This window comes from Lissotriton vulgaris, chromosome 2_2 (genome assembly GCF_964263255.1).
Source record: "Lissotriton vulgaris chromosome 2_2, aLisVul1.2, whole genome shotgun sequence".
In the NCBI taxonomy this organism is placed as follows: domain Eukaryota; kingdom Metazoa; phylum Chordata; class Amphibia; order Caudata; family Salamandridae; genus Lissotriton; species Lissotriton vulgaris.
In genome coordinates, this window is record NC_141688.1 from 166,065,313 (window position 1) to 166,084,300 (window position 18,988).

Genomic DNA, 18,988 nt, shown 5'->3' on the forward strand with positions numbered 1-18,988 from the left:
TTCCCATTTTTGGGATGCATTAACATTTTTGTTATTTTCGCAATTTAAGAAATCGCAAAATTGCGATTCCTTAAATGCAATGCATCAAACTTTAAAAATTTGCGAATCCGCAAATAAGGGGAGCAAACTACCATGAAGTTGACCTTCATGATAATTTGCGAAAACTTTGAAAAATACACTAAAGTGCATTTTTCAAAGTTCCATTTTACACACACACATGCCCTTGGGGCATGTGAGTGTGCAAAATGCACTCCTAAGCAGATTTCAGGGGTGCAACAGGGTGTCCTTTGGACACCCCTGCACCCTTGAAATTGCATTCTTAATTTGCGAATTTGTATTGGTGAATTGCAAATTAAGAATATCTTTCCATTCATTCCTATGGGCCTAAAGGCCCATAGGAATGGATGGGGAAGTATTCCTTAATTGCGATTCTCAATTAGAGAAACGCAATTAAGGAATTTTAAGAAATCGCTATTTTTATAGCGATTTCTTTATGCATTGCAGTTTGTAATTCCTTAATTGCGATTCCTTATTTTTCGCAATTAAGGAATCGCGAAATGCAATATTGATGCATGTGCCTGTTAGTCATCAATCATGCAGTTTCCTGCTCTCTTTACTCAAACTTTTCCATCATTTAAATCTAGGATTTTTGGATTTACATCGGTGATGATACGCTTACACAGATGGAAGATATGTATTACATTAACTATAATGCGACTGAAAGCCCTGAACAGGTGATAAGCTGCGCTCTACAAATTCACACTGAATAAAATAACAGAGTAATTGTGTTCAACCCAAGCCTATGACACAACCGCCAGTAAAGAAATTTGTCCTCATTACACGTCATCTTGGTAGGTGTAATGATTTGGCGCTTCCTCAGGTTTACATGATCTTGTAAATCTGGTGCAGTATTGAAATCCATGGGGGTCGAGTGTAAACACCCACCACAACCTCCATGGAACATCTCCCGAATGCCCAGTAAAGCAACGCAGTGATTTCTGTTGCGTCTCCTAACTCAATATTTATTATGCCACTGAAAGTCACGCAGGGTGGATTTACATGGCTTCATGAATCTGATTCAGAGCCCTACGTCAAACATGTACCACTTTACCTAGTGCAAAAGTGATGCAAGGCTCTCATAAATAACCTCACTATTTTTCAGTTTCCAGTGCATATGAAAAATATTCCATCAATTAATTATGCTTTAAACTGTGAGTGTTACAAACTATGGCTGTAATATGACATAATGTGACATTTCTGCTTAATGTCATGACCGGAGGCTCAGATTACGTGCCAAACTTTTTTTATTAAGCCTTTATTAGCAGAAATGTACTGCACCATCACCAGAGAAACAGAACAAAGTCATCTACACCTCTTTAATCCCTTCGGTACATAGTGTATTTTATTGATAGTTCTGAAGAGTCTAGTTATGTTCTTGTATCTTTGTAGTGAATTTCAAAATGTGTTTAAATTGAGTAAAATTAGATTAAGGGTGTTTTTAAAGTGTGTCGTTTCAGGATTAAGATTAAAAGAGGACCTTGTAGCATGTTGAGCAACACTAATGGAAACTGCGTGATTTAAAACCAGTGTTTGATATTACATGTCTCTGGGAATACTCCTGCTGTTGCAAGTTTTTTTAATGGAAAATATATAGAAGATGTGATGTTAATCTTTTATATGGTTGTGGTCAGTGGTGATTAAGGTATGTCCCTGATTGTTCTGTGGCTGTACTATCAACAGCTGCTTTCAAGAAGATGGTTGCTCTGATGTCAGTTGAGGTTGAAAGCAGCTCGTTGTCAGTCTGACTTTACTGCTGCGTGCACCTTAAATGGGCTGGCCACATAGGTCATGTGAGAGGAGACAGCTGATCCTATTAGAGTGAGCTATTTTTGTATAGATAGCCACAATAGGATTAACTGGCTGTGTCCACCCTTTTGGTCTGATCAAGGCAAGTGTGATAGATGGAAAAATGAACATTCCCATGCATATGCTTGAGTATATAAGGGCCGCTTGTGTTAGTGCACCAGCTCACTCTAGGTACCTCGCAGTTGTGTGTCCTATGCTCTGGGAAAATCCTTCTTCAATATTTGATATGAGTTCCGTGCACCTGTGTTAAGTAGCTCTACTGTGTTGTGTGAAAGGTAGAGAGCAGAACAATGCTTTATTCATTAACATACAGCACTGTTTCTCTCACCCCTTGCACTGGTTGTTTTTTTTGTTTCCATGTACACCATAGTGAAAGCTGTGTGCACCTTGTCAAGCATAGGGTTTATGCTGGAAGACATCATTTCCAGTATAAAGCTCTATGTTTTTAGTAGAAAGTGTTTTGTGTCATGTCCATGGATGGTGGCATGAGAAAGCTCTTGTACTACCCATGGAATGCCCCCATGACCCAAAGTAATACAAAGTAGAACAGAACATTACTTTGCATTAATTTATTTCTACTTTATAATACAAATCATGAAAGTAGGACCCTACGTTAAACTTTGTGACAGTTTACATCACATGTTTGACGCAGGGATGATGCAAAGTGTTAGTAAATCTGTTCTGGAATCTTTTAGGTCAAGATTCTGTTTTTTGTCAAGGGAGGAGATGTGTAATGTGATTGATAAGATAGATGAGATTGAAGTGGCATGGTGATCTAGCAGGTTACTAGCTACAGGTAATCTAACACCACATACTCACCTGGGCCCATAAATTCATTCTCAACACATTGGCAATAATCGCTGTGGTCATGTTTTTATAATTCTCAAGATTAGTTATCTCTAGCCCCTAACTAATCTTTCACTTATCAAAAGTTCTTTCCTCTGGTCAATGAACCATTAGTTGGAACTCGTTGATGGTGAAATGGCACTAGATTTCAATATACTTACACATTGGAAATGATTACAGAGTTGGGATGTCTTTTAAAATGTTATCTTAGAGTAAAATTCATGTGAACCACTAACACAGCACAGAATAAACTCTGTCTCTCACAGGAAATAAGACACAAACAATCAATCAAGATACGTTCATTTGTACTCTGCAATGACACTGCATGAAAGAGAGAGGATAGAGAGAAAAGCACATAAGCGCAAATACAGATAAAAAAAAGTTACCAAGTATGGTGTGGAAATTAACTCCCAGAACCAGGAATTGGAAAGGGTCTGCCAGAAAAGGACTGGCGAACAAAGACTTCAGGACAGGAACAAGGACAGGACAGATGACCTCTCTATCTCCGACGCTTCGTAGCACCCCTCTCTGACACTCTTGTCCTCCTCGAGATTCTTCAGAGATCTTCTTACTTAATTCATTTGCTTAAGATAATTGGTTCAGTAATTCGATTCTTTTTCAGCATCTCAGTCTGGGACTTCTCTGTGCTCTCAGACAGCATCCCGATCTCAATTATACCTTTCTGTATACTAGAAACACCCATTAATGGTTTAAATGGTAAACAGACAAAATATCGACTCCAAAATATCGACTGGACATAATATCGAGTTTTAAATATAGACTGGACAAAATATCGACTGGACATAATATCGACTACAAAAATATCGTTTTTCAGGTAAGTGAAGTAATATCGACTGTTTAAAATATAGATAGCAAAAATATCGAATTTTTAATAATATATAATATTTTATAGTGTATTTTTATGTAATAATATGTGTGAAAAGTGTGTATTAATGTTATAAAATATTTTATTAAATGGAATTTGTTTTTTTAATAATTGCGTTATGTAATTCTGTAGCGGGTTGTGGGTTTATAGGGGAATAGGGTGGGAAGTAATTTAATAATAATTAATTAATTAATGTATGTTTGTAAATATTTATAATTAATAATTAATTGATAATTAATAATAATTAGTTAATTAATTATTATAATTTTGTACATATTTTGAATTAGTAATTAATTGGTAATTGATTAATTGTAATTAGTTAATTACATTAATTAGAGTACATTTTAATATATATAATTTTGTGTTATTCTTAAGTAATTAATTGGGAAAAAATAATATTAATTATTAAAATAATTACAGCTAATGTGCTAATATATTTACTTTATTGTTATTGTTAATTAATAATTAATTGGTAATTAAATAATATTGATACATTTTGGGAAAAGGAGTATTTTTAGGGTTCAGGGTCAGTTTTTAGTTTTTGGGTAAAGGGGTATTTTTAGGGTTCAGGGTCAGTTTTCAGTTTTTGGGTAAAGGGGCATTTTTAGGGTTCAGGGTCAGTTTTCAGTTTTTGGGTAAAGGGGCATTTTTAGGGTTCAGGGTCAGTTTTCAGTTTTTGGGTAAAGGGGTATTTTTAGGGTTCAGGGTCAGTTTTCAGTTTTTGGGTAAAGGGGCATTTTTAGGGTTCAGGGTCAGTTTTCAGTTTTTGGGTAAAGGGGCATTTTTAGGGTTCAGGGTCAGTTTTCAGTTTTTGGGTAAAGGGGCATTTTTAGGGTTCAGGGTCAGTTTTCAGTTTTTGGGTAAAGGGGCATTTTTAGGGTTCAGGGTCAGTTTTCAGTTTTTGGGTAAAGGGGCATTTTTAGGGTTCAGGGTCAGTTTTTAGTTTTTGGGTAAAGGGGTATTTTTAGGGTTCAGGGTCAGTTTTCAGTTTTTGGGTAAAGGGGCATTTTTAGGGTTCAGGGTCAGTTTTTAGTTTTTGGGTAAAGGGGTATTTTTAGGGTTCAGGGTCAGTTTTGGGTTTTTGGGTAAAGGGGTATATTTTAGGGTTCAGGGTCAACAAATAAGATTGTAATTTTTTTTTTATTATTTTCATTTATTATTTAATTATTATAATTTAATTTAAGTATTTTTAAGTATATTTTAGTCATTTAAATTTAATATTAATTTAATTTAACACTGTTTTTAATAAAGTCGATATTTTTTACATCTATATTATTGTTAACGATATTTTGTACTCGATATTTTTGTACTTACCTGTTTGTAGATAGAAAGTCGATATTTTGTCTGTCGATATTTTGGCAACGATATTTTTGCAGGTCGATATTTTGGCAGTCTATATTATTTCAGTGATCCGGTTTAAATGTATGAAACTCCTAACTCTGATTGCACAGGCAAGGGGAGGTGATCATCACACCATGCTTATTTTTGCATTATATCTTTCAGTTCTTTGTTTAAAATCCCACCCCTTGGATTACACTCTCGAAGTGGGAAGGCAATATGGCGACAGTGTAGAGCTTTGCAGTGCCCCTTCCCCCGAGCGTCCCTACCCTTCGGGTTTAATAGGATTTCATACTGAACCTTTGACTCTAGTAGCTGACAATAGCCATACCGAGAACATTGTATTTGATCTCATTGACACTTCAAACATTTGGGGTAATTCTAGGAATCCCTTGGGTCGAACTCTATAACCCTAAAATCGATTGGGTCAAACTTACAGTCATCCTGGATTCACCTCATTGTAAACTCCATGCTATCAAGACACTAAGGACCCAGTAATGCCTCTCTTTTGTGCAACCTTGGGTCAAGAGACTGTTCATATTCCTAAAGAATACCAAGACTACTCTGATGTTTTTGACCCTGTTAAAGCAACCAAACTACCACCTCACAGAGTGTACAATTGTAGAATAGACTTAATTCCTAGAGCAGTGTTGCCTTGTAGTAGAATATACATGTTAACCGAACCAGAAAACCAATATTTAAGATCATACCTGGATTTATACAGATCAATTTTGGTCATATACCAGTCAGATGTTGTCTTATTTTCTTTCTTCTTCTTTTTTGTTTTTACTTCTTCCTGTTTGCACCGGTTGGTTTGTGGGTGTATAATAGTTCTGATCTCTTATTAATGGCTCTTCAGTTGTGATGAGTACTGCAGATGTTGTGTAAATACTGCAGATCATATTGTTGTCTTATATGTTGTTATTTGGGTTGTAGCCCTGAAGAAGTCTATTGCCGTGTACTGGCAAGTCGAAACACGTGTTGGCTGTGCATATCTTTTGTGAATTGGAGCTTTGTTTTCTTTGGAATCAATAAACTCTGGAAACTGTACCGACTGAACCTTCAACTGATGAAGGATGCTTCTCTACGAGTGATATATTATAGACTGTTGAGTGCTCGGAAGGACATATTTGTTCTTACAACCAATGGCAATCGCTCCTTATCCTTGGCACACAATTAGTTTAGATTTTATTACGGATTTGCCCAAGTCAAATGGTTTGACCACAATTTTAGTTGTGGTGGGTCTACTATCAAAGATGGGGCACTGCGTTCCACTACCCAAATTACCATCAGCGGTCGAGTTTAGTGATATATTTTTAGCTTACATTGTTAAACTACATGGCATCCCAAGCAAGATCATTTCAAGCAGAGGCCCCCCAATTCATTTTGAAATTTTGGACTCAACTTAGTAAACAACTAGGAATAGAATTGGCTTGGTCATCCTCCTTCCATCCTCAGACAGATGGTCAAACAGAAAATGTGAATCAGTATTTAGAGTAGAGTTTGCGTTGTCTAATCTCTACCATGTCCGCTAATTGGGACGAGGTATTGTCTTGGGCAGAATTCTCATGCAACAACGCCTTACATGCTGCTCTGGGCTGCTCACCCTTTTATTTTTTAACTGGTCAATATCCACAATCCATTCCAATAGCATTTCCTGAAAACCAACAATTTATGCCAGCAGTTACAGAAAGACTGACAAAATTAATTATGTTCCAGGAACATGTAAAGAAAAGTTTGGCCAAAAATAAATGAAGAATGAAAGACTCAGCTGATAAACATAGGTTACCTGCCCCACCATATAAAAAGGGAGATTTGGTTTGTTTATCAACCAGAAATATTCAAATTGAAGGTCCCAAAATACTAAATCCAAGATATATTGGTCCATTCCCTATTGAAAATATCCTAAACCCAGTCTCAGTTAAATTGTTTATTCCTGATGATTATGCAATCAATCCAGTTTTCCATGTCTCCATTCTTAAACCCCATGATCCAGCCACACAACCTGATAATCTCCCTCCACCAATTGTGCTAGGAGATCATCTCGAATACGAGGTCAAAAGAATTTTAGAAGCAAAACGCATTCAAGGTCGTCTTTATTATTTGATAGACTGGAAAGGGTATGATCCATCTGAAAGAGCTTGGAATCCAGAAAGTAACGTGCATGCCCCAAGATTAATTACATCATTTCATGCCCTTAATCCAGGAAAACCTCGCCCTGTGTGACGGTCTTCGGGGGGAGGAATTGTTAAAGGTTCATTTGCAGCTGTCTGTTAAATTCGACACAATTGTCACAACCTACATAACTGAGATCTTGTTTACTTTTTAACAGAGAGCATGTGTATTGTAATTCTTCCTAATAAGTGGTTATAGGCACCATGTGCACATGAAGGGTTGAATACAGCAATGTTTGTAAAGATGAACTATGTTTTCGGCGGTTGCATGCTTGTTTATTTAAGCAGGTGGATTCAGGAGTGATCTTTGCCCCAAGTGAAATCCCCACATGGAATAACCGCTCAACGGCGTAGTTGGTTCCATGGAGGCGTATGTAAATCAGAAGGGCTCCGCCGCCGCACAGGGCCACACAGAAACTATAAAAAAGAGTGCTCGAAAACATCACGGTGCGTCGCTTCTTTGCACAGTGTCACTGCGAGCGTTCCGGACTCCTGCTCTGCCCGGATTGGAAGCCGCCTTCTTCCCTGCCTTCATTCTGTTCCCACTCAAGCTCCTTCTCTTACCGTATCCTCAAAACCCTCCGCCCAGTTATCTCCCGCCTTACCTGATCCTTGAAGACTCCCGACGCCTTCCAGATGATCGGCTGACTCTTGACTCCATTCCGGTCTCGTCTCCACCGGAAATCCGGTTGGCTGCTGACGACGATCTACAAAAGGAAAGTAAGCTTTATTAGGTTGCTAGACAATCTATCACAACTCGTTTGGAAACATTTAAAGGATATTAAAAGACTATTTATTTCTTTTGGAACTTTAATGCGCTTATGGAAACTAGTTTTTGAGGGCCTTTGAAAAGGAAATTGTTTAAAAAGGAAATTGTTTTAGCAATATTTTGCCAACAAGCACTGAAAATACAATTTTAGTAATTGTCAACAAGCACAGGAAAGACAATTAGAAATACTGAGTTTGAAAGGCAAACCATGTACACGTCAGAATTCTAAACTATTCATATTGTACATTAATGTTCATTTTAAATAAGCAAGAGGCATTAATGAAACATTATCCAAATCTTGTGCAAGTTTTTTCTTTCTTTCTTTTTAAATTGTTTTCTCAATTTATTATCGTTGCAGAACAGAACCCCAAGTGAAGAGTTCTACTTAATGTTTACAGGTATGCCTCTCGAGTGGGTGTTTGATAACTGACCCTTGATTAACCCTATTAATTAGTCGTTCACATGTGAGAACATAAGAATTTACAAGATTAATGATAATGTGTTGTGTTATTTAAGGTGTAAAGGTTTAATCAAGATTCAGACTTAACCTGAGAACAATTGAAGTGATTGCATGGGCCTACAGATAAGTGGTATTTCAAAATATAATTATGTGATTATATATACATTGTTGTTTATCTGAAGATAGAGCGATATTCATCTCTTTCTGGTATTACTGTTGATAGAAGAAGAAAACGCTGACTGGCAGGAAATTCACAACAAAAACCCAGAGCACTGCAGTAAGAGAAACTAACATCTGGATCCCTCAAGACGAAGGCCCAGTGTTTTGTCTTGTTTCTCTCTCCACGTTCCCGTTCCCTTGGGGACAAGTTAGCTCATTAAGTGTTCCCTTCCTTGCTGAGTTAGCTGGTTCACGGGGGCATTGTAACCTTACAACATCAAGAAGGAAAAAACCGGAACGCCGTGTGTGATTGCGCAACAGCGCAATTAACAAAAGGGATCCATGAGGTGTACACTCTCCTGGCAATCAACACTGGATATGAATTGTGAACTACTAGCCGTCGTGTTTGGAAAGGGATCCATGAGGTGTAAACCATCCGGGCAATCAACACTGGATATGAATTGTGAACACTGCTGGTCGTTGTGTTTGGACACACAACAATGACGGCAGGTGAGCAGTGGGGCCTGGGTACACAGGGGCTGCAATTGAGCGCGGTTCTGCAGGAGTGGTGGGGTGCATCAGCCTGGGTGCGCAGCTGCGAACAAGCAATGTTGCTGTGCGTAGTGAAGTGAACTCTGACCTCATTCAGACACATATCTGTCTCATTTTAAAGATCTGCTGGACCGTACTGTAGGCCTGAGCCAGCGGGCAGTGCTGCCCTACAGACACATGCTGTTGGCTTTTGGAACACTGTAGTGAGCTAATGGAAAGGGGCGACCACTCGGTCCCCCCGAACGTATGGTGGAGTACCCCGATCCCCCCAGGAAGCCATTTTGGGCGGGAGGCGAGTCTCGGCTGGTATGCCTGAAGCGGCGTAGCCGGGGCGCGCTTTTTCCCGCCCAAGAGGGGGTTGTCCTAGACACCAACACCGCTAGCCACGCCCTGGAGGCGGATTGGAGGTGGGTACACGCCCGCCCGAAGAAGGATAAAAGGAGCGACAAGCCAAGGAAGCATTCTCTTGTTCCTGTGCTCGGAAGCTGCACCTCCCCGTTGCACGTGAGCTCGAGACGGAACGAAGAGCCATTTTTGAGTATTAAATGTGTGTTTCTTCTTTCAGTGAGTTCGGGGCTTTCTGCTTGGGACCTTTGAGGAGTATTCATGGACGATGCCTAGCAAGAAGGTCGGAAAGAGGATCGGGACCGATCAGATGCTCCGTATGCTGATGAAAGACATGGCGGATATGAAGAAGCAGACGGCGGTAATGAATGGTGTGGGGGGGCCTAAGAGAGTCATCGGACCAGCAATGCCGGGAGTGGTCCCTAGCGGGAGAGGCAGAAGGGCCAAGAAGGGAGCGTCGGGGGGGGAGGCCCCGGTGCCCGAAGTACCCCCTGCGCACCCGGTCACCCCGATCGAGGCCCCGACTCCGGTCCCAGACGTGGGTCAACCGATCCCTGTGGTAGTCACTCCTGTGAACGGGGAGGATATGCCTCCCGAGGTGGCTGCCCAGTTGGCGGCATGGTTAGGCAAAGAAAACGAGGGTGCCACGGCTGAGGAAGCCAGGGCAATAATGAAGCAGTTGCGGCAATCGAAAGATGCTGCGAAGGCACCGTCTCCTTTTGTTTCCCCGCAGGCTCCCGTGGAACAACCAGTATCGGGCGTTGGTTCGGCAGGAACTACGGTCACAGTGGCCGGTTCAGGTAAGCAGCCGTTGCCGATTGCGGGGGAGGGATCGGTACCTTCAAGGAGGGAAAAAGTTGTTCAGCATATCCCGATTGAGGTAAAAGAAAGGATATGGGCTGATAAATATGTGAACATGTTTTCCCTGTTGACCGATCATTATGAGATTGAGCATGTAAAAAATCAGAAAGAGTTTCTGCATCCTAGTGTATGGCGCGCCAAGATGGCCGCTTTCAGAGTTGATGAATCGATCGACAATTGGGGCAGAGCGTTTGGGATGTTCATTGCAATTATGGGGGAACGTAGGCCTGAATTATTGGTGGGATTAGCCGTGTATCAGACACGTATCATGGAATTTTTTGGAGCATATGGTGGCAATCAATGGTTGTATTACGATAGCATATTTCGTAAGTCCAAGGAGCACGACTCATCCCTGACGTGGGATTGTTTCGACTCCATTTCCTGGCAGAAAATGGAGAAGTCTGGCACGGCGAAGTCGCCATCTTTAGGGGGGGGTATGGTCGAGTTTTCCCGCCATTCGTCTGGGGCGCCCTTTCGGGCAGGATCAAGCAATGATCAGCACACAAGGAATAAAGGCAACTCAGGTAAAAAAGGGGCCTGCTGGAGCTTTAACAGAGGTAAATGTACTAGGCCGCAGGGATCTTGCAGGTTTAGGCATGAATGTACTGGGTGCGGGCAGTCCTCTCACCCTGAGACCATGTGCAGAGCCAAAAATGGTGATCCGGGAAGTAGAGGGGGCGCCAAACAGGTCTGAAATAGTCCGAGGGGCGCCTCTCCCTACCCCGATTGATATCATGGCAATGATTCCTTGGTTGAACGAATATCCGGATCATATCTCCGCTGGGGTGTTGCGAGATGGTTTTTCATAAGGTTTCCGCATCCCGGCGGGGGATTTTCAGGGTAAAGCGCAATGCAGGAACCAACTATCGGTTCTGCAGAATACGGCGGTGGTACAAGTAAAGATTAGGAAGGAGGTGACCCGAGGTCGGGTTGCCGGCCCATTCGACATGCCGCCTGTTGCTAATTTTGTTTGTTCGCCTCTGGGAGTGGTCCCCAAAAAGGACCCAGGGGAATTCAGGTTGATACATAATTTGTCAGCCCCAAGGGGTCTTTCGGTGAACGATGCGATTGACCCTGGAGTTTGTTCAGTGCGGTACGCATCTTTTGATGAGGCTGTCGCCATGTTGAATCGCCTGGGGCCCGGAGCGCTGATGGCCAAGTCGGACATTGAGTCGGCGTTCCGGTTGCTCCCGGTACACCCAGATGATCAGCGTCTCCTTGGTTTCATGTTTCAGAGACGCTATTACTTGGATAAATGTATGCCAATGGGTTGCTCCATTTCTTGTGCGTATTTTGAAAAATTCAGTAGTTTTTTTACAATGGGCGTTCACAAGAACAACAGGGTTTACACATGTTATGCATTATCTTGATGATTTCCTATTTCTGGGGGCAGCCGGGGACATGGAATGTGCACAGGCTTTGAATGAATTTTGTGATCTCATGACCCGCTTTGGCGTGCCATTGGCACCAGGTAAGACAGTGGGCCCGGCTACTTCGCTCGAGTTTCTTGGAATAGAGCTCGACTCCGAAGAGGGGTGCTTCCGTTTGCCTAAGGAAAAGGTAACGAAGTTTAAGACATCACTTGAAACATGTATCAGTGAGACGAAGGTAAATTTGCATCAGTTGCAGCAGGCTGTGGGTCAGCTGAATTTTGCCCTTAGAGTAATACCGATGGCTCGCCCCTTTTCCCGCTCTATTGCTCAGGCCATGGTCGGCCTTAAGGAAGGGCATCACCGCACAAGGCTCTCGGCAGAGGTCCGCCAGGACATGCGCATATGGTTGGCATTCCTGGCGGATTTCAACGGTCGTGTCGTGTGGACCAAACCAGCGGTCTCCTCCGTGGAGCTGGGGTTGTGGACGGACTCGGCAGGGAGCGTGGGTTTTGGCGCCATCTTGGGTAATCATTGGTCGGCACGAACCTGGCCGCTATGGTGGCACGAGAATGGGCTGACAGGTAACATTGGGTTTCTCGAACTGTTCCCTATCCTGGTGGCCTTAAAAACATGGCCTGAGGATTTTCGTGATCACTTTGTGGTGTTCTGGTCTGATAATATGACCGTGGTTGAGTGTATCAATAGTCAGGCAGCACGCTGCAAATGGATTTTGAGACTGTTGAAGGAAATTGTCCTGCTGTGTATGAGACTAAACGTCCACTTTAGGGCGAGACATGTGCCAGGGGTTTTAAATCAGGCAGCTGATGCACTTTCTCGTTCCCGTATGCAGGCCTTCTGGGGTTTTCTGCCCTCAGCGGACCCGGTGGCGGCACCATTTCCCGAAGCTCTCTGGTCTCTCGGTGCCCCGGACTACAAGACCTCGTGGGAGAGAGTTTAGCACCCAGGACAAGGAAGGTTTATGAAGGGGCGTTCCGTTCTTATTTGTCCTTTTTGGGTTCAGCTAGGGGGGAGCTATGGGGCCAAGAAGAGTATGTCCTGAATTTTTTGTTATCATTACATCAGGCAGGCAAATCAGTGGCTACGGCCAATAGGCACCGGGCCGCCATTTCTTTCATGGCACGGGCCCATGGCATTCAGGATCCCACGGCGTCTTTCTTGGTGCAGAAGGCGCTGCGTGGGTGGCAACGCCGTGAGGGTTGCAGAGTGGATGAAAGACATCCGATAGGTCTTGAAAGGTTGGCCCTGTTACTGTCCGTACTTCCTGAGACATGTTCGTCTCAATCAGAGACAGTGCTATTCCGGGCCGCTTTTGCATTAGCATTCCATGGGGCTATGCGGGTAAGCGAGCTGGTAGCGAGGAACAAGCAGGATACGGGGGGAGGTCTGTGCCGTGAGCACATTCAAATTAAGGGGGAGACAATGGTAGTCTCATTTGTCAGGTCCAAGACCGATCAGAAAGCGATCGGGGACAATGTAGTGGTTCAGCGGATTCCGGGTTCTCCCATGTGCCCGGTAGCATGCGTTGAGGAGTATTTGGCGCAGAGGGCGGCATCATGGGAGGGAAGCTTGCTGAGGCACGCCGACGCCACCCCGCTGACTAGGTTTCAGTTTCAGCGGGTGTTAACGATGGCGATCGCAGCGGCGGGCTTGAACCCGTGCGAGTTTGGGACCCACTCTTTCCGGATAGGGGCTGCTACAGAGGCTACAGCCAGGGGTTTGAGTGTGGAAAAAGTGAAGCGGTTAGGACGTTGGTCCTCAAATTGTTATAAAAGGTATGTGCGGTTGCACATGTTGTGAAGCTAATGTCATGCACTCACGCTTCCTGTCTTTTGTTTGGTTTACAGTTTCGCGAGCTTGCGAGGCGGGGCGGACTGTGCAGTCGACCCGACACCTGGGAACCAGCGGTCAAAGATCACCGGCTGAGGAAAGAGTGGCGTGGGTCGTGGGCCACTCATACGTGAGGCGTGCCGCAGACGTATTCAAAGCAGGTGACATGATTCACATGGCTGGGGAATACGGGTACAGGGTGACCTTCTACGGAAGGGGCGGGCTCTGTATTGACCAGTTTCAAAGTTTTATCGAGAGTTTGTTAGGGCGGACAAGGTCACCGCCATCTGTAATCATAGTGCATCTTGGGGGCAATGATTTGGGGACCACTGGTAGACGAATACTTCTCGAGTTGATACTATCCACAGTGAGTTGGTTGGCGAGAAGGGTTCCAGGGTGCACGATTGCATGGTCCCATATGATTCCACGAAAAGTGTGGCGGGGGGCTATTTCTGTGGCTGCTGTAAATCATTCAGTGAAAAAAGTGAATAACAAGCTTAGTAGATTGTTCCGTACTAGTACTTTGCATTCTATTCCGCATGGGTGTATACGGGGGGACCATATGTATCTAGAGGATGGAGTTCATTTGTCCCGGGTGGGGAATTCTTTACTCATAGGAGACTTCGTAGCTAGGTTAAAGAGTTCGCAGCCATGACCTTTAAGTAGGAGTTTTTTGTGGGGGGTCCGGATAGCCGGTCAACTATCCGGCCTGTGGCGGTAAGGTCATGATCGGTGAGCAGGAATTAGAAGATCCCTAGAGGTAGGGCGTCACCCATTATGGATGGGAGCGCCCGGGGGGAGGCGGCCATTGGCCCCTCAAACGGGGAGGCGGTCCCCTCTAAGGATGGGGACGCCGAAAGGGAAGGCGGCCATAGGCCCCTACCTGGGGAGGAGGGGCTAGGGCCCCTCCTGGGAATTTCCCGGGGCCAGGATATCTGCGACGGCAGATGTGGTAAGTTGTGTGGGGTGGGAGGGGGGTCTACGCTACCTTCTAGACACCTCACACGAGTCCTCGGACGACCACTAAAGATGGCGTCGAGTTATCAAGGGGCCCCCGCTAAGACAAGGGAAATTGGAAGTTGGCACAGAGGTACAGTCCTCTGTGCGACCCCCCTCACAAGTGAGGGGGGAGTTCTGGTAGTGGGGATCTGACACCGGTTACGACCTTGCCGTTGGCCCGTAAATGTTAGGATGTACAATTTCAAAGTTTGAGTAATGCATTTCCAGGATGTTTAGTATCGGCTAGGAGAACCTTTGTATAGGAGATGTGTTAAGGTCAGCCAAGAACATCGTAATGTGTAAATGAAATTGTACATGATATGAAACTGTTATTTTGACGTTTTAATTTTGTTTCATATTTTAATAAATACGGCCGGGAGGGTAACTCCCTCCCGCCTTCCACAAGTTCAGAACTGTTTCCGTCTTCCCATCCTTGGGGATTGTGTTGGGAGGGGGTGGCGGGTATCTCAGCCATATGGAAAGGGGCGACCACTCGGTCCCCCCGAACGTATGGTGGAGTACCCCGATCCCCCCGGGAAGCCATTTTGGGTGGGAGGCGAGTCTCGGCTGGTATGCCCGAAGCGGCGTAGCCGGGGCGCGCTTTTTCCCGCCCAAGAGGGGGTTGTCCTAGACACCAACACCTCTAGCCACGCCCTGGAAGCGGATTGGAGGTGGGTACACGCCTGCCCGAAGAAGGATAAAAGGAGCGACAAGCCAAGGAAGCATTCTCTTGTTCCTGTGCTCGGAAGCTGCACCTCCCCGTTGCACGTGAGCTCGAGACGGAACGAAGAGCCATTTTTGACCCACCCACCAGCCCCTGATGACAGCGATTTGTTGGGATAAAGTCGAGTGTCATGATATTGTTTGTTTTCTCTTACAGGTTGTTTTGAATAAAGTTGGTAATTTGGTGTGTAATAAAGTGATAATTTTTCCTTTTCAGCATGTTTTATTCAGCAAAGTAGTTGCACCGGATGCTCGGTAGAGTTTATTCTTGATTCGCTTGAGTATAAAAATTGTTTTTTCTCCACTTTAGTCTTAGATTGTCGTATTTATTTTGGTCGGGCGGTAAGGTCATGATCGGTGAGCAGGAATTAGAAGATCCCTAGAGGTAGGGCGTCACCCATTATGGATGGGAGCGCCCGGGGGGAGGCGGCCATTGGCCCCTCAAACAGGGAGGCGGTCCCCTCTAAGGATGGGGACGCCGAAAGGGAAGGCGGCCATAGGCCCCTCCCTGGGGAGGAGGGGCTAGGGCCCCTCCTGGGAATTTCCCGGGGCCAGGATATCTGCGACGGCAGATGTGGTAAGTTGTGTGGGGTGGGAGGGGGGTCTACGCTACCTTCTAGACACCTCACACGAGTCCTCGGACGACCACTAAAGATGGCGTCGAGTTATCAAGGGGCCCCCGCTAAGACAAGGGAAATTGGAAGTTGGCACAGAGGTACAGTCCTCTGTGCGACCCCCCTCACAAGTGAGGGGGGAGTTCTGGTAGTGGGGATCTGACACCGGTTACGACCTTGCCGTTGGCCCGTAAATGTTAGGATGTACAATTTCAAAGTTTGAGTAATGCATTTCCAGGATGTTTAGTATCGGCTAGGAGAACCTTTGTATTAGAGATGTGTTAAGGTCAGCCAAGAACATCGTAATGTGTAAATGAAATTGTACATGATATGAAACTGTTATTTTGACGTTTTAATTTTGTTTCATATTTTAATAAATACGGCCGGGAGGGTAACTCCCTCCCGCCTTCCACAAGTTCAGAACTGTTTCCGTCTTCCCATCCTTGGGGATTGTGTTGGGAGGGGGTGGCGGGTATCTCAGCCATATTACTAAGTGTACATGCACACAGGCTTGCGCCACTGCATTACACGCGCACATTATAGTTCTAGCATGCGCTCTGTTCCTTTGTATATGAACGTTGGCATAACAAATTATTATTTAACCTTGTGTATTCTCGTGCCCTCCAAATCCTCTTTGAACCATGATCACCACAGAAAGTTGGTAGATCGTACTTCAAGAAGGAAGGATGCACTCAACTGGTGTTCTCTATTAAGCTTGAAATAAACCTACATTTACCAAAGATATTTTTTCTCCCTTTTCAGACATTGAGTTGGTTGAGCCAAAATGGGCCGAGCGGGTGCTCACCCCGTGATGATGCCCTGGGCATTCTGATGCCTTCCATCGTGGTATCAAGACACCGTCCCCGACCAGAGACCTGTTGCGTCAGCCTGAGAGAGGCACCCTTGAGTCGGTGCTTGCACAGGCACGTCGTTGGACACAACAGTGGTGGCAGGTGAGCAGTAAAGCCTAGGTGCGCAGGAGCTGCAATTGAGCACAGTGCGGGTGAAGGGACTGGGGTGAAGCAGCCTGGGTGCACAGGTGCAGGCAAGTGATGTTGCCATAGATAATATAATCTCGGCCCTCATTCATTTTAAGGACTTGCTGGACCACACTCTTTCTCATGGACCCCAGCGTCCCACACACACGGGAGATGCGAGGTGAACAGTGAGGGCTGGATGCAGTCTCCTCCTCCCTCTGTTATTTTGACTCTTCCTCCTCTTCCCCCTTCCACCCACTCCCTCGCTGTCCCATTCTCACTATCTTCCTTTCATTCTGACTACCTTTCTTTTTCTCTTGCACGTGGCACCAATACTTATGTTTCTATTTTGTCTTGCAGGTTTTGGGCGCTGCTTCCGGAGGAGTCCCACCCACTTATTTTATGATATACTGTTGTTTATTCGAATAAAGTTGCGTTTCCATTTATATGTTTTGTTTTAATAAATGTTATTTTTGTTTACCAATAAATAAGTGAGTGCATGGGTCTTCTTTTTCTGACAACACTTGTCTGTAGTTTATTGTGAAAATAGGCGGTTTATAGGTTATGAGGGAAAACATTTGTAATTTTGCGGTGCACCTACCAAATATAAACCAACAGACTATTACATAAATGAAGCCTGCGTAATTCTACAACTGCAAGGGTTCTATGAGTGTATCACTTTATAACACCATGAATGCTGCCCGTGTGATTACAGAACCAATAAGGCACTGCCTAGGGCCACCGAGGCTTCTGGGACTGGTGAGGCCCTACCTTGCATATTTAATTAAAGCCCCGGAGGGGAGCGATCCCCAGACTCGAGTTGGCCTCGAAGCCCCCCAAACAATTAGTCAACAATACCCGCGGAGATGGCGATCCCCTAGGCTGTGAAATGTCTCTGTGCCCTCCTGCACCTAATTTATAAGTGAGATTAAGCTCCCCAGTGCTGCAGAGACCCCGCATAATAGGATTGGCACTGGAACATTACCCACCAGGGGGCTCATTTAAAGGAACAGGTGAGACCCCGCTTCATTTTTTTTCTCCATTTTTACCATTCAGATCCGCTTTATTGAAGCGATATGAGGTTTTCCTCCTCTCGCTTCAACGAGGCAAACAAGGATTTGCTTTCACAGGGTGGAAGCCATGCACCCGCCCTGTAAGGGCTAGAGCATTCAACCTCGAAGCTGGGGAACCGGGTTCGAGTCTCGGCAACAACGCTTAACATCCTACGATTCTGGGCAAATCACTAAATCTCCAAGTGCCTAACAAAAATGAATGTGTCCAATTGTAACAAAACTGGTGTTCATGTAAAGCGCTCTGATACCCGATGTCTCGGGTCTAGTTCGCCCTATATAAAACTCTAAAAAAAAAACTGTCCCACAAATGCACACCCCAGGACATTGTATGAGCTGCACCTGGGAGGTGGCACTCCCTAGGGCCATGGTGCATTGGTTACTGCATAACTACAGAATTAGTATAAACGCATACTAACACTAATTGCACACGTGTAGTACAGCGACTAGAGTGTAGTGAAGAGGCAGAGCATGCCCAAAGTCAAAAAATATAAATCCTACCAGAGGTCACATGACATAGTTCAATGAGCCGACAACCCTGGGATAGTAGAAACAGCTTCACGAAGAAAACGGGTCTTCAGCAGAACGTAAGTAAGCTCGAAATATCGGTGAGTGCTGCCTTCTTTTTACCTTCTTCCGCTCGTCGCCAAATTCATGTAGTGAAGAGCCAGACAGCAGTGGATACGATAAGTAGACGTATTGCAGGAAAACAAGACAGCTTAAACAGGCACCAACAGGAGCAGACAGCAAGGCAACTGTCTTCTCCAGCACAGTGTAGAAACTCCCCAAGATTCCCCTCATGGCAGCCCTACATTCTAACATTACTTACTTAAATTCTACTAGCATGACATACTAACATTCTACTATGACTTACATTGGAATACTACACAGAGCACATGACTTTACAGCAATGAGCTCATGGTTCATCCACAAGTCTTGAGACTGGTAGGGGTAAGTAGTTCGCTTCCCACTCCCTCTATTGTGTAAACGCAAACTAACAATACTTTTACAGGTATGCTACACCACCCAGAGCACAACACTTAACAGCAATGAGCTCACAATTTAGGCTCACAGTTTAATCCCCAAGTCTTCAGACCAGTAGGGGGGAGTAGTTCGCTTCCCACTCCC